At 47.2% G+C, this 16933-nt stretch overlaps 1 long non-coding RNA gene, 1 other non-coding gene and 1 pseudogene across 2 annotated transcripts; all 3 read left to right on the top strand.

Moving 5' to 3' along the window:
- The first annotated feature begins 768 nt into the window (after nucleotides 1-768).
- Nucleotides 769-841, top strand: Trnap-ugg (transfer RNA proline (anticodon UGG)). Its single transcript has one exon. It is a non-coding gene; the product is annotated as a tRNA-Pro (tRNA).
- Nucleotides 842-4515: 3674 nt separating this feature from the next.
- On the top strand, nucleotides 4516-15228 carry LOC124084171 (uncharacterized). The gene is made up of 5 exons (XR_006849050.2): nucleotides 4516-4751; nucleotides 11404-11518; nucleotides 11680-11817; nucleotides 12247-12361; nucleotides 12510-15228. It is a non-coding gene; the product is annotated as an uncharacterized LOC124084171 (long non-coding RNA).
- On the top strand, nucleotides 6299-6394 carry LOC124084206 (U6 spliceosomal RNA; annotated as a pseudogene).
- Nucleotides 15229-16933: the final 1705 nt, after the last annotated feature.

Below are 16933 nucleotides of genomic sequence, written 5' to 3'. Positions count from 1 at the left end.
TCCGGGGCTGGAATCAGAGAGCAGGGGACCAGTGGAGGCTGGCTGATAGGGAGTGAAGGCCCATAGTTCCTGCCCAAACAGGGGGAGCCAGTGGCGGACAGGGGACTCTGCATCCCCTCACAGCACTAAGTGTTGGATGCTCTGGGTACCTGAAAGAAGGAGAAAGATGTCCCCAATATGAACACAGTCATAAAATCATTGATATTTATTCAGTCTGTACTAATTGATAGTCACTGAGCTAGTTTGTGTGTGTGTGTGTGTGTGTGTGTGTTTTGCAGTTCAGGGGTTGGAAGTCAGGCCCTCTCACATGCTAGGTAAGCATTGGACTACTGAGCTACATCCTTCACCCTTTTTATCTGGAGGCAGGAGCTCACTAAATAGCTGAGGCAGGCCATGAACTTGCCTTAGCTTCCCAAGTAGCTGCAGTTACAGGTATGTGCCACCATGCTGGCTTAAGCTAAAAAATCAGCTTTCAGGAAGGAATTTGTGTCTTTGTAATTCTATTCTCAGGCCATTCTTCAAATGTGTTCTAAAACAAAAAGCTTTTATACTCAAAATTTGGCTTCGTCAGCCTTGAGTAACAAATAGAAGTTCAGAATGAGACAGTAAACAAGTTAGACCAAAAAGACAAGTTGCCTTCCATTACTGAGGTATAGACATAAATTCATAAGATTCCATAAAAATCAGACAACACTTTCCTGAAATAATAGAATCATATTTTTTATATCTTAGAGATGATGCCTTGAAAAATATACTTGTTAGGGGGCTGGGGATATAGCTCAGTTGGTAGAGTGTTTGTCTTGGATGCAAAAGGCCCTGGGTTCAATCCCCAGCACCACCAAAAAAAAAACAAAAAGAAAGAAAGAAAGAAAAATATCCTTGTTGAGGACTGCTCCATATCTTGATGGCTTCACAAATAGGTTGAGAAGGAGCTATGTCCCCAGCTGGCTTTAGAAAACCTCAGTGGGGAGTTGAACCTGTTGACCTAATGATAATCTAACGACTTCTCGTTGGAGACTGCCTTTCAAACGGACTTTTTCCCTCTTACAAAGTTTGAAGACTTGGAAGGAGACGATCCACACATTTAGAAAGTAGAATACGGCAGCTGCTTCTGAGTGGGTTTATTTGCTGTGTGCGAAGAGGCGGGTCAGCAGGAAACTGCGATCCCCACCGCCTTCTGAGCGGCTGCTGTGCACCTGCGCCAGGCCGGGCTCACTCCCAGAAGGCCCAGGGGTGCCTGGCATCTCTGCCTTCCCGGAGGTGGGTAGAGACACAGGCTCCTGCCATCTGTGCCTCCAGCTGCAGGGGTACGATGCTGGCAGCAGTGCCCCATCATTCCCACCAACACTCCAGTGAACGCAACTGTCACAGGGTCACACCTGTCTGCAAAGGGGCTGGAAACACAGCCCCTGGCTGGGGATCTGCTCGCAAGGTGTCAATGTGTGTTTTAGAAACAAAAACTGGATTTGATGAACAGCCATTCCCACTGCTAAGATAAGCTGAATTTTTTAATGTGCATTTCATCCTATAATTCTATAATCATTTATCATATATAATATTCATATAATCATGTATTATCTATGTTCTACACACAATATACTCTCCAATCCACAGAGAAAAAAAATACAGATCACTTTGTATTGAATGCATATGTGTGTACCAGTGAATGTATGTATGTGTACGATAGCTATCTAGCCTACCCATCACAAGCATATATGCACAGATGTAAATGAATGTGTGTATATAGGCATACGCACTGCATATACATGGGCCTTATTGTCACCAGGAGGTCAGGACTTCTCCAACTCCTCATTATGCCCCTGGCTATGCCCCAGCACAGAGCCCGAGAATCACAGCTACTCAGCCAATAAATGATAATTATTGAACAAATGAGTAACGAGTTCTCCGAATAGTGAATACAAATCAGATAGATGATGAATGTGAGAAAACGAATCATTGGATGAACTGGTTAATGAAATAAGGCTGCAGAGGAAATGTGAAGTCGGCACCAGGCTCAGACACCCTGAATTCCCCAGAGTCCTTGAAAGGATTTACCCCATCACCTCCAGGGAAAACACAAGCAAACCCCGGGAGGGATCCTCCTCAGCCAGAACTGAGGGAACAGGCGGGTCCAGGTTGGAGCCCTGGTGCGGCCAGGCATCAGGTATGGGGCCTGCAGAGGTGGCTTCCCGTCTATGCCTCAGTGTTCCCCTCTCAGAGGAGACTAACACCTGCTCTGGCGTGTCCATCACTGCTGCAGGACCCGCACGACACCTAGAACATGCCAGGTGAGCCGCGGGGCGGTGAAAACAAGCTCATTTCCTCTGTCGGCCGGCACGGTTCACTCCCAGCGTGGGCTCTGTCCAGCTAAAGGTTCATCTTCCAAATCTGTGACCCTGGCCCTGCAGGAAACCTGGCTGCCTCCCACCTCCTGAGGCCAGGACAACCGAGCAATCTCTCAAAACCTGCAGGAGAGGAATCGCCACCCACCGCCCTCTCACCCCCTGACTCAGGGAGGGCTTCACCAGCTCTGCCCCTCCTCCAACGTCAGTGGCTCCCTCCTGCTGGGCCCCAGGCTCCTGGAGATGGCACGAAGGGGGCCCACGTATCCCCAGTGTCTCACCTGGAATTTACACAGCCTCCTGTATCAGGGAGGGTCTGATTCTATAATTTTTCCAGAGAGGAACATGGTGTGAGATGGTCAAAAGGAGCAGGTCACTAGGTAAACAGCCAAGTGACAGAGATGCGGAAAGGCCCCAGAGAGGAAGGAGACACACCAGGTCAGACAGACAGACAGACAGACACAGAAAGAAAAGAGAAAGGCAGGGAAATCCTGGGAATAGATGGATGAGGTGCAGACCAAGCAAGGGGGAGCCAGAGAGCCAAGCCGAGGGAGGACGCGGCATAAGAAGGGCTGATAAACCAAGGCGAATGAGGCGGAAGACCAGGAGAAAGTGGGGGCCAGAGGGACCCCGAGTGAGCACAGCGAGAAGAGCACTCGGTATTTGAGGTTCAAGACTGAGCTGTCTTGTTCTCCGGAGGCCACCGTTCCAGGCCACACCCAAATGTCAACCTGGGGAGTTGTTTCCCCCTCGCTAGTCTCCCAACTCCTCCTCCCTCCAGGGACTCCAAGTGGGAGAGGGTCAGGCCTCAGGACCCTCCCTCAGGGACCCTCCTCCTGAAGGGACTGATTGACTCCACTTCTTCAAACATGGCTCGTGGGAACTTGTTTGGGGGCTCAAGTTTTGTGAAAAGCCTTTTTTTCCCCTTCCTTTGTTTGCTTTTCCCCAAGAAGAGAGCATGATCAGGCTCCACTGAGAGAAGAGGCAGAGTAAGGGCGAGGCCTGGCGGGGAAGCAATGGAGCCTAGAGGTGGCAGGAGGAGTGGGAAGACTGGGGACGGGGGAGGGCTGTAAGGGAGCAAGGGCAGAGGGTTCCAGGTGTGGTGCATCCTCTATCCCAGACAGGTTGACCCAGATCCGGGCAGCCCCAAGGAGATTCGCCAGGCTGTAAGGAGCCCCCACGTGACCTTATTCAGTGGGTGGCCATCGCACAGCTCAAAGTCTCACTCAGCTTTATATACCGGGTCACAGCAAAGCCAGCAGCACGCCAGATGTATCCTGTGGTTTTATAAGAATGTGCATGCTCCGGGGCTGGGTTGTGCCGCAGTCGTAGAGCACATGTGAGGCACGAGATTCAATTCTCAGTACCGCGTGTGAGTAAATAAGTAAAATAAAGGTCCATCCACAACTACTTAAAAAAAAAAAAAAAAAGAAAAAGAACGTGCGTGCTTTTTTGTTTGTTTGTTTTTTGGTAGCAGGGATTGCACCCAGGGTGCTTAACCCCTAAGCCATATCCCCAGAACTTTTAATTTTTTGTTGTGAGACAGGGTCTCACTAAGTTGCTTAGGACCTTGCTAAGTTGCTGAGGCTGGTCTTGAACTTGTGGTCCTCCTGCCTCAGCCTCTCCAGTAACTGGGATTATAGGCATGCACCACTATCAGGTAGGAGTTCAGGGACACTGTGGTCCATGGGTACAGTATCAAGAGGGTGCATACTCCACCTTGGGAGGTGGTCAGTGTGTCAAGGGCCATCCTATTTCCCTGTCCTGCTTTCTTCATTTGGTACACTTCTTCATTTAAGAAGGCAAAGGACTCACAGTGGCATTGAGGGCTCTGGCTGTGTGCAGTGCCAGAGCTGTAATCTCCACCTCATGAACGATGGTGGCCACTTGCGGTGAAAGCAAGGCTAAGGAGTAGTACCACTGTGGAGTGCACTTCACGCAAAGCCTTCTCTTGAAAGTGTCCCGTAAGGTTTAATTTGAATTGTCAACTTGCTTGGATTGAGATATGCTGATGATTAAGAGGCTTATGGGTGTGTCAGTGAGGGTGTGTCCAGGAATGATTGGCATGTGGGAGAGCCAACTGAAATGGAGACCCACCTAAGCATGGGCAGCACCGTCCAATAGGATGATGGCTTGGATGGAATAAAAGTTGGAAGAACAAGGAAGCAGCAGCAAATGCAAGCTCCCTTCTTCTTGAGGACGCTCTTGGTTGCTGCTGTGATCCTCTGAGGATATCAGAGTCTCACTTCTTCATTTTTACAAACCAGACTCTGCCAGCGATTCTCCAGAAGCCTTCAGTCTCAGACTCAGGTAGCACCTTTAATTCCTCTTGTCTGGGGCTTCAGCTATTGGTTCTTCCAGCTGTCCAGACTGCAGATGGCCATTGTGGACTATCCAGCTTCTGGTCAGGTAAGCCAGCCTAATAAATCCCCTTTTTATAATTGTACTTCCTGTTGATACTGTTCCTCTGGAGAGCCCTGACTACTTCATGTCCCAACTGGATAGACACTTGGATAAGAATTTGAAAACTTTGCTGGGAGATATGGCCTTCCCCCAGTGCATGGACCAGTCCACTTGGTAGGTAAATATGGTTACCCACATTGTCTACATACCCATAAATATCCCAGGGGCAAGGGGTAGGCAGAGCTACCATTTCATGACTCCCAGTGTTAGAACCTTTAACTGTTATAGTGCATAAGACGTGCAGGGTCCACCCCATAGATCCTCCTGCCCCCCTATTGTCACACTGGGGTGCCTTCTGGTTAAGCTCTACAGCTTCAGTAGGGAGCCAGCCATCTTACACCATCCCACACTGAATAACTCTAGAGGGTCATGACAGAGTTGCCCACTGTTGTCCACCTGCAAATATATGACTCCTTGTATAGTTCCATTGAGGGTCAGCATGCTCCAAGTCCAGGCAGAGGTTGTTGGATGACAACAGGGGACCCTGGGCGCTCTGCACAGTCTGCTTGGTTCCCTTGAATGCCTGGTCACTTCCTGTAGCCCGGTCCCACTTTTCTCCCTTCTTTACTAGGGCAGAAGAGTCTGTATCATTTGGGCCAGAGAGGGAAAAAACACTCTCCAATACCCTGACAATCCCTAAAGGGTTTGTAATTGCTTTATGGTTGTGGAAATGCGGTAGGCCTGGAACCTATCAATAACTGCATTGGGAATAACTTTTGCCTTCCCTGGCAGGACAACCCCCAAGAAATTGGCAGACAATCCAGGTCCTTGCAACTTGTTGCTATTGATAGACAGACCACATGTTGCCAGATGGACTAGCAATTTCAGCACAGCATCCACTAAATCTGCAAAGGAACCACTGGTAACAAATGATCCCCAATTATAGTGGAATAGACACACAGGGGATGGCTTTGGCCATGGCCAAGTCAGAGGCTCCTGGACCAAGGTACATAGATGGTCTATGCAAATATCCCCGAGGCAGCAAGGGAATGGTGCACTGCCACCCATCCCACATGAAAGAAAATTGGTCTTGGCCACCAACAGCCATATCTGTGGGAGAGAAGGCATTAGCTAAATCAAAATGGATGCCCATAAGTAGTCAGTCAATACGTCCCTCAGGTCAGCCACTCAAGGAAAGGCAGCCTGACCTGGGGGAGCCACTTTACTAAGCCCACAATAGTCCACAGTTGTTCCCCAGGATCTATCCGGTTTCTTCACTGTCCACACTGGGGAGCTGAAGGAACTACGGGCCGGTGGCACTGTGCCCGCCCTTCCAGCTCTGCCACGGCCACAGTCTCTCTCCATGCCTTGCAAGTTGACATTGCTTGTTGTTGGCGATGTGTCTGGTGGTGGCAGTGAAGCACCAGGGATCCCCCACGCCCCCACCACTGCCGTTAGTTACAGCACAGACACACAGCGAAGCCCTCCTCCATAAGCCTTGGAGGATGTCCACCTGGCTTGCACTTTATTTACTTATATTTTTTGGCTTTTCAGTATTTATTTATGACATAAAATAAAATTGGAACGATACAGAGAATATTAGCTTGACCCCTGTGTACTTTATTTGTTTACATTTTTTTCATAGTTTTATTGAGGTAAAATTGAAGCACAATAAAATGCACATATTTGAAGTATGCAATTTGATCAGTTTTTACATGTAAGTAACCAATACAATTAAAATAAAAGCATTTCCATTACTTTTTTTAAAAATTGAAATTGTGCAGACTGTGTTTTCCAAATGAGTTATTACATTAGAAATCAATCACCTTAAGTTATATAGAACCTCACCTCCACATGTCAACTACTTCAAAATTAAATGGCACACATAAATATCTCAGAGGTCAAGGAAGAAAGCACAGTAAAAGCAAATAAAAAATGCTTCAAACTAAGTGATAACAAAAGGTTAAAATCAGGATCTCTGGTATGAAACAGTACTCAGATGAATATTTGCAACTTAGAGTCTTTGTATCAGAAAGAAGCTAGAATAACAATCAAGTTATTTTCAGATTATGTAGTAGGAAGGAAAAAGTAAGAGCAGGGGCAGAAATATATAAAATAGAGAAAAATAATATAGCTAAAGTTTGATTTAAAAATAAATAAGTCTAATCAAGAAAAAAGCAAGAATTAAAAAATTAATACCAATGGAAAGGGAGCCATCAAAATGACCCTACAGGTGCCAAAAAATCTTTTAAGGTAATATTACAATTGCATGCCAACATATGTGATAACTTACATAACATGGTCTGTGTTAGAGAAGGATCCGTGTGCAGCTGGGATGAAAGTGTATTCCATCATTGATGGATGAGATAGTCTATATATGTCTACAGAAGACATGCAGAGCTGCAGGGAGGTCTGACATATCTTCATTCAATCCATGCTGCAGAAAGCCCCTGCTCAGCTTATATACAGAATGACAACGAGCCAGCTGCATGCCAAATGTGATGTGTGGTTATATAAGAATGAGCATGCTCTATTGTTCCCGACTTACATAGGACATCTTAGTCATTGCTTCCTTGGCGAGGGAGCCTGATTGATTCCATTTTTCTTTCTTTCTTTTAATATTTTTTTAGTTGTTGATGGACTTTTATTTTATTCATTTATTTATATGTGGTGCTGAGGATTGAACCCAGTGCCTCACACATGCTAGGCAAGTGCTCTACCACTGAACCACAACCCCAGCCCCTTGATTCCATTTTTCTTACATGAGGTCTGGCAGAAAGGGGGCAAAGAGAGTGTGTAGATAATAAGTCTTGGAGGAAAGAGTGCAGAGTATGGGAGAGAGTAAGCATGCAAAAGGAAAGACACAGAGTTCACAAGAGAGAAGGAGCTAGTTCCAGGAGAAATGGGGGGGTAGGCAAAGAGCAAGTAACAGAGGCAGAAAAGGGAGAGGTTGTGAGAGGAAGAGCGTCTGGTTTGGTAAAGAGAAATGTGGCTAGTGAGGGAGGGAGCTTCCCAGGGAAGAAGAAAGTAGATATGTTGGGACCACACAGCTGGGTATAAAAGTCTGTTGGATAGAAAGTCAGCTAGGGAGTAGGAAAAAATATGGGGGTGTGGGCTAAAAGCATCGTGCAGATGGAGAAAGAAGATGGGGCTATGGTCCTGGGAAAAGAGTTGAGGAACAGAGAGGAGTACAGCACAGAGCAGGGAGGGAAAAACCAGCTTGGAGGAGCAACGACAGTGGACGGATATGTATGGGGGAAAGGACCAGGTATTTATTAAATAGAGTTGTTCCATATGAAGAAGGTGAAATAAATTATGTTTTAGCAGAGCACTTGCACAGAGCCTTAAGCCTGATCTGAGTACATTCGGGTTTCAAGGCTACCATTTTTCCAACCCCAGTAATCCTATACAATAGCCACCAATCACAAGTAGCTATTGAGCACTTGAACTTCGGCAAGTCTGAATGAAGATATTTTCTGAGTGCAAAATACACCCCTGATTTCAAAGAGTTGGTATGAAAAAAATGACAAGTTTCATTAATACATTCTTGTATCTGACAGATATTGAAATTATAATATTCTATCTGGGCACAGTGGCAGGAGTAATCCTGTGTGTGTAATCCCTAGCTAATCAGGAGGCTAAGGCAGAAGACTCCCAAGTTCAAGGTCAGCCTGGACCACTTAGAGAGATCCTACCTCAAACTAAAAAAAATAAAAATAAAAAAGGCTAGGGATATAGTTCAATGGAAGAGCAGTTGCCTAGCATACAAGAAACCCTGGGTTCAATTCCAGTTCCACCAAGAAAAAAAAAAGGTAATATTTTGGATTTTAAGTAAAATACATTATTAAAATTATTTTCATCAGTTTTTTCTACTTGATGATTCCCAGAACTTTTAAAATTATACATGTAGTGTACATTATAGTCTGTTGGAAAACATGTTATACAGAAATTAAATTTCCTTAGGTGGGGTTGGGTAGTGGGGGATGGAGAGGGTGGTTAACAAGTATGGGAGTGCAGTTGGATAGAAGGAATAACTTCTTGTTGTGTTTTGCAGTGCTGGGGATTGAACACAGGGCCTTGCTAAATGCATGCTCTTCCACTGAGCTACACTTCAGCCCAGGAGGAATAACTTCTAAACATCTATAGCACAGTAGGGTAACTATGGTTGACAATACTTAATTGAAACATTTCAGAATAGTTTAGTAGAGAGGATTTGGAATGTTCCCAGCATAAGGAAATGGTAATGGTTGAGGGGGTGAATATACATATTACCCTGATCTGATCATTACATGTTGTGTATTGAAATGTCACACTGTACCCCATGAATATGTAAAATTATTATAATCAATTAAAAATTTAAAATATTTTTTAAAGTATTCAATTAGGTATCATGTCTACAATGCAAGATAATGAGCAGCTCTGAGCAAGTTCACTCAGGCATGAGGCAGTGAGACAAAGGCAGTATGGCCACCCCTGGCTGACACCAACACAACATGCCATCAATCACAAGACAACTTGTTTCAAAGATAATAAAAAATTCTGGGCATGGTGTGCAGGCCTGTAATCCCTGTTGCTCAGGAGGCTGAGGAAGGAAGATTGCAAGTTCAAAGTCAGCCTCAGCAATTTAGGGAGTCCTTAAGCAACTTAGTGAAAACTTGCCTGTAAATAAAATATTTTTAGTTGTAGACAATACTCTTATTTTTTTTATTTTTATGTGGTGATGAGGATCGAACCCAGGGCCTTGCACGTGCTAGGCGAGCACTCTACAACTGAGCCACAACCCCAGCCCTTGTAAATAAAATATTTTTAAGAGGGGATGGAAATGTGGCTAAGTGGTTAAGGATCCCTTGGTTAAATCTCCAGTACCAAAAAAACACAAACAAACAAACAAAAATATATATATATATGAAATGATAGAATGAAGGAAAGAAAGAAAGAAACAGGAAAGATGATATAACTTCATGAAAGACTTAATTCATGTAAAATAGCAAACCCTGGGCTATGAACTCATGCTATGTTACTATTTTCCCTGACCTAGGATTCATACTCCACCTTCCTCTCTAAATTAATCAGAATTTTTGTGGTTTCTATAGATAGGAAAAGTGGCTAAACAAAAATAAATACATAAATAAAAGTTCATATTATTGGAACCCAATATAAACAAAAACAATAGTTAATTGCTATAAATGTATAAATGTATATTCCACACTTTTTTTTTTTTTTTTGGTACCTGGAGTTGAACCCAGAGGTCTTCAATGTTGAGCTACATCACCAGCCGTTTTTATTTTTTATTCTGAGACAGGGTCTCACTAAGGTTCTTAGGGCCTCACTAAATGGCTGAGGCTGGCCTCACACTTGCGATCTTCCTACCTCACCCTCCTGGGTCAGTGGGATTACAGGTGGGCACCAGTGTGCTTGGCTTCTAGACTTTCTTAAGTGTCAGACCCTCTTGTCTAAATGGGAGTGTGGGTTTTGTTTTTCAGTTCTGAGGAGGTAACCCGTGGCCTCACATGTGCTAGGCAGACCCTCTACCTCTGAGCTGGATCCCCAGCCTGTGGCTTGTTCTTTGTCCAGGATTCACAGGGACAGCCCCAGCCACACTGCCGGGAGAGCCAATCAGCTGGTGCAGGAGTCCAGGCTGGGACACAACACTCTTGGGGCCAGAGCTGGCAGCACCGTCCTAGCCCCACATACACATATACTTGGGAAAGTTAGTGAGCACACCACGGAGGGCAGGAGGTGATTTTGCATATGAGCAAACTGTGGCTCAAGTTACAGGGCTCTGTCTGGGCAAGTGACTTCCCCCTCGTTCACAGCCACTGAAAATCATGAACACTTGTAATCTGCAGACTAAATACCCAGCAGTCAATTAGAGAAAAACACATTTTTCTTCCACTGGGCCTTTTGTGGATGGTGATCGTCCAAATTGGAATTATGTTCTTGGAGGACAAGGAGAAGTGTCCCTGTGTGAGTTTTCTAGACTGGCTTCTGACGTCTGTCTTGGAGGGCCAAGCCAGGGCTGGCCGGCCACTGACTGACCGCAAAGGATTTCAAGCGTCCACAGAGGGAGCTGGAGACCAGAACGGAGACTGAAAAGGGGAAGGAAATGAAGTTGAGAAGCCTTAAGTCCTTAAATGAAATGACTCACCTCGCAGCGGGAGGAGGGCAAGCAGGAGGCCCCTGAGCGAGCAGGGCCCCAGAAACACAGAGGTGCTCAGGCAGAGGAGTTCAGATAACCTAACAGAGCACCCAAAATGCAAATTAAAGCACGCCATTGTTCTTGGAGGGAAAGAAAAAATTCCTCATAAGTGCTATAAGCCAGTGGTGACCAGCACAGGGCCAAGCCGGGTCACAGGAAGGTCACGGCAGCCGTGGAAACTGGTATGGTCTCAGGTATTAAGATCCCTTTGTTCCTTTCAATGGTGGTGGGGACTGAACCAGGCCTCACACATGCTAGGTAGGTGCTCCTCCACCATAAGATCCTTAGGGGTGATCCTATGACAAATACTTCAGCGAACTGCATTCAGCAAAGTGTATTTGCCGAGGTGGTTCAGCTCTGTGAAAGTAGCTGGAATGTTTGCAGTGCCACCAGATAAAATTGGCACTCAGGACAGGATAGCCATCTGTTTTTGTTTGTTTGTTTTGTTTTTGTTTTCAGTGCTGGGAACGGAACCCAGGCCCTCAAGCATGCTAACAAGCACTCTACCACTGAGCTACACACCCCAGCCCTCACTCACTTCTTTATTTAAGAAATAAGGATGGGAGCCAAACAGGTCAGTGCACACCTGCAATCCCAGTCACTGGGGAGGCTGAGGCGGGAGGATTGCAAGTTTGAGGCTCTAGTAATTTAATGAGACTCTGACTCAAAATAAAATTTTATAAAGGGGTTGGGGAGGTAACTCAGAGGTAAACTGCTTCTGGGTTTAATCTCCAGTACCATGATCATCATCACCAACACCACCACGACCATCAACATGATCAAAAAGAAAAGGAGCCAGGCACGGTGGCACGTGCCTGTAACCCCAGCAGCTGGGGAGGCTGAGGCAAGTTCAAAGCCAATTTCTGCAACTTGGTGAGTCAATAAGCAACTTAGTGAAACCCTGTCTCAAAATAAAAATAAAAAGGGTTGGGGAGGTGGCTCAAGGGTAAGCACCCCTGGGTCCAATCCCTGGTACCAAAAGGAGGAGGAGGAGGAGGAGGAGGAACTGGGCATGGTGGCACACACCCGTAATCCCAGGGACTCAGTAGGTTGACAGAGGAGGAACCCAACAAGTTTGAGGCCAGCCTCAGCAACTTAGCAAGACCCTGTCTCAAAATAAAATAAAGAGGGTTGGAGCACAGTGGTAGAGCACCCTGGGTTCAACTCCCAGTATCAATAAGTAAACAAACAGGAAGACAAAAAAAAAAAAAAAAGAGGGAGGAAGGGTCTTGAGCCATCAGTTAAATATGTCAGAGGTGGAGGGGTCCAGGTGCACCCAATGAGCTTGCCACCGTGTTCCAGCACAGGAAGAAGTCTACCGAATCAGGAAACTGGTAAATCAAGAAAAGAAATGAGGCTTTGAGTTTGGTTCTAAACGAGGGTTTCTTGGCCTCGGCACAGTCGCCCCTGGGATCAGGTAACTGGTGGGGAGCCCTCCTGGGTGCTGCTGGCTCTGCTCGCTAGATCCCTGCCTAGATCGCTCCCCCAGCAGTGACAACACAGTGTCTGGGGGCGTGGCGGGGGTCCCCTGGGAGGGGGGACTAGTCACTCTTTCTATTCTGCAGGATTGGTGCTTTGACCTTGGAGACCTTGCTCTTGCTGGAGGGAGCGTCCCTCCAGCGATGATCAGTTCCTAGAGGTGGCACATTTCGCAGAAGGAGCCTCTCCTACACGGGCCAGCCAATCCAGAGCGCACGCCCAGACGCCTCCTCCACCAGGTTCTCATGCTCTGGGCCACCTAGAGTTGTTCACTGCCCCGTCCCCCAGGGCAGGCGCAGGACAACTCCTGGCTACCTGTGTCCCACAGCCTGCTGAAGTCACTCCAACCAGCTGATCCTAAAGCTACTTGCCCTGACAGTCACATTTCTTCCCATGAAAACCACAGCCTGCATTATTTCCTCCGTCTCCTTCTGCCTCCTGACAAACCCTGCAGAGTATGCCCATCCCTTCCTTGGGCTCTATGAGTCACAAATTATACCCCCCTTCTCTCTCTCTCTCCCTCTCTCTCTCTCTCTCTCTCTCTCTCTCTCTCTCTCTCTCCAGGGATGGAAACCGTTTGTTGTTGTTGTTGTTTAATCACTGAGCCACATCCACAGCCCCCACTTTTTTTTATCTTTGAGATAGGGTCTTGATAAATGACTGTGCTGGCCTCACATTGGCAATCTTCCTGCCTCTCAGCCTCCTGAATGGCTGAGATTACAGACATGGGCCACTTCACTTGGCTGAATTTTTGTTTTACCTTTCAACAGATTAAAAATGTCATCTGGGCTGTGCACGTGACACATGCCTATAATCCCAGTGACTTGTGAGACCAAGGCAGGAGAACCACAAATTTGAGACCAGTCTGGGTAATTTAGCAAGGCTCTGTCTCAAAATAAAATAAAATGGGCTGGGGATGTAGCTCAGTGGTAGAGCACTCACCCAGCCCGCCTGAAGCCCTGGGTTGGATCCCCAGCACTGGGGGGTGGGGGGAACACACACACTCACACACACCACACCACGTGAGAGATAAGGGGTACTTCAGATCACTGCTCCCGGAGGGGCTGCCTTGTCCAGCTCTGCCAGCTTTCAAAGTTTTCTCTTTATTGTTGGCCACCGGCAGCTTGACCGTGACAGGCCTGAGTGTGGTTTTCATTGCATTTATACCAAAAGGACATTTCAGTAGTTATTTCCTTAACAATGCTCGCCCTAGGTTTTCCCCTCTTCACTGCATGTTGAAGCCAGACCCCGGTCTCAGTGACAATTGGGTTAAAGACAGGCCTCTTGTCCTTCCGGCCCATTTTTCAGGCAGCCCTGAGCCCCTAGATGGCAGCACGTGGTGTTGGAGATGAGACTGGGGGCAGGGTCTCCAGGCCTGTCTGACCACATGGCTGCAGTGTCTCCAGTGCGACCCTAGGCTGGGCAGTGACCCCAGGACTCTAGTGCATTGAGTGACTTAGTCACCAAGCAGCCCACGTATTTTAAAACAATTAGAGGCAGTGAGACACAATCTGCTTCCTTTTTTTTGTGGTACTGGAGGTGGAGCCCAGGGCCTCCCAAGTGCTAGGCAAGTGTTCCGCCCCTGACCAACACCCTGCTCTCTGGTTCCATTTCATCCTCCTTCCTCATAGCTGGCCCCGCCCACTCCATGACCAACTCTACCTGCCAGACAGCCTTGTGCAGAGGGCTGAGGGGCCTCCCGTAACTGGCTGTGGTCTAATTCCAGGAAATCTCACCCTGTGTGTCCTGCGGAGGCGGGGGTGGGGGGGGGCTAGGTTGGCCAAACCTCACTTCTTAGGGGTAAGTTTAAGCCAGGATGTCAGCAATGTCAGCACCCCCCGCAAACTGTGATTCTACACCATTATGTAGAGGTGACATGGAAATTGTGTGTCACAAATTTTAGAAACTATACATTGCATTTTGCTTGAAGAACCATCCTGCACACAAGGGGTCTGGGGTGCAGAGACCCATCAAATCCCAGACTGTCCCCCAAATTATTAGAAATGCTTCTTTTCTCTAAGCACTTGTGTTGGTACCCCCAGCACAGCACGTGGGGGTCCCAGATATGCAGGGCCTGGGACCTGGACTGTACCGGGATCCTCTTTCTCCTTCCTCCCTCCAGATTCTTCAACCAACCCTTCTCACTCTGCAGATCAACCCTCTATTGTCTCTTTCCTACACAAGGCTTCTATACTTATATGCATAATTTTTATTAATGTCTGCTTTCCCCAACAGACTCTAAGTTCCACATCAGCAGGGATCATTTTTCTGTCTCCTTATGGTAACTCTACCAACAGGTATAGGGCTGACTCATGATTTCCAAGACAAAAATTATTAAATAAATGAAATAATGAGAAAGTGAAATATCACATTTTCCCTTTATGCCCTTCACATGCACCTCTGTTTTCCCTCTTCCTCCAGCACGCTCTCCTTCCCCTCGTTTTCTCCAGTCCCTTCTCTCAACCGTCTCCTCACCCACACAGCATCCACTCACTCCAGCATGTCCCAAACTCTGTGTGGCTCCAAGGATAAAGACAACGTGTCTTCCGTCCCTTCTCCTGGGACCCCACGTTTAGTGGAGGTAGATAGAAATCAGCATCCTGTTAGCCATGACTACCAGCTAAGCAGCCCCTCCGAATGTGGGCAGCCAAACCCCCAGATAAATTCATCTGCCTCCCAGAGCACCTTGGCCCCAATCCTCTGGATATGCCCATTGGCCTCACAGAATATTCCAGATAAGTGCTTCTTCCTCTTACAAGATGCATCTGCATGTCCCATTACAGCAATAAAAGGATTCTCAGAAGAGTTACTTTCTCTTAACATTTTACTATGCTTCACACGTCCTTCCAAATCCTTTGAGACACCAAGCTCTTAAGCCGGAAGGAGAACCATGGCCCTAATCCTCCACGTCTGGAATTTAGAGGGAGAGAGACCTCGGAGTGATGAGCAGCCTCTTCCTCGAGGGCGTGTTGGTCAGGTCTGGGATTTTACAGTACTGTATGTACTAAGAAGCCTCCTGTTCGTGTTGCCTGGATCCTGGCAGACCACACAGGGACATCGTAGCTCACAGCCGAGTGGGCAGCATGGGTATTGTGTTTGGGTCTGTTTCCCTGTCCCCAAGTCTCACTTGGGCAACACAGAGGGGCCCAGCCAGCCAGCAGGGTTTGCATCACAGCAGAACAGTCTGGAGAACCCACCCACTTTGTCCCGGGGGAGACTTCCTTGTCCATCAGGCTTGCTGATGGCAGACTCCACCCTGAGAATCAGCCAGGTGTGGAGAGGTGGAACCTGTGTTCCTGGCCTGTCCAGTGGCAGTGCATAGGGCTGCCTCTCCCAGCCCTGTGTTGGAGCTAATGAGCCCTTCACATGACCTCGACCTATAGACCCTGGATGGACGTATGTGGCACTGCGACTTACTCACCACCCCCCACCAAGGGCCCTACTTCTTAACACTATCACATTGCAGATTAGGGTCCAGCATATGAATTTTATGGTGATATCAGATAATACTAATCCCCATAGCACTGCCAATACTAATACTAATCTCCTTTAATCTCCTTTAATCAGGCCGAGAGAGAGAGAGAGAGAGAGAGAGAGAGAGAGAGAGAATACTTGTGCATACTTGTATTTCTTAAAAAAAAATGAGAGAGAGAAAAAAAAGAACGATGAAACCCCACATTAGGACGGCCATGAGTGAGGGGACCTTGCTATTGGTAACCTCAGTAACTTGCACCAGGCCACACAATTGCTCATGGACAGTCCTGCCAGGATCCGTGATCCAACCCTTTGGGATCTGTTCTCCAAGTGTATCTTTCCTACTCCCCAAACCCTGCTGGCTCTCAGGTCTCGCCCCTTCCTCCTCTTCCCTGTTCACACTCCTCTAGTCGCCGTGTCCACTGTTCTGCTTCTAGAATGAGCCGCACACACTTCACCTGCAGGCATCGGAATTCGCCCTTCCCTCTGCCAGGACGGCTATCTTTGGAGGCACTGAGGCCCCAGGTCAAGCCTCATCCTCAGAGGGGCCTTTCCCACCCACCTTACCTGGAAGTGCATCGGACGCTCTGGTTCTCCTGCCTGACCTCCTTCCTCATTGCTCGCACCACATCTGACATTATGCAATCTTCCCTCACAGCCTAGGAGGCCCCTCTCTGCAGCACCTGCAAAAGGACACAAAGTGCCTGCAGATTATTTTTATTAGTAGTAGTAGTACTGGGGATGGAACCCAGGGTGCTTAACCACTGAGCCACATCCCCAGCCCTTTTTATTTTATATTTTTTGTGTTGCTGGGGATTGAACCCAGGGCCTTGTGCATGCTAGACAAGCACTCTACCAACTGAGCTATATCCCAGACCCCTTTTTATTTTTATTTTGAGACAGGTTCTCTCAAAGTTGCTGAGGGCCTTGTTAAATTGCTGAGGCTGGTCTAGAATTTGTGATCCTCCTTCCTCAGCCTCCTGAGCTGCTGGGCATACAGATGTGCACTACCACGCCTGATTTATTTTTTTATTCT

The sequence above is a fragment of the Marmota monax genome, unplaced genomic scaffold, assembly GCF_021218885.2.
Source record: "Marmota monax isolate L192 unplaced genomic scaffold, Marmota_monax_Labrador192_F-V1.1 WCK01_AAM20220418_F8-fsc00215, whole genome shotgun sequence".
NCBI lineage: Eukaryota > Metazoa > Chordata > Mammalia > Rodentia > Sciuridae > Marmota > Marmota monax.
Note: the sequence above shows the minus strand (reverse complement) of the source record. Positions and strands in the feature narration are given on the sequence as shown.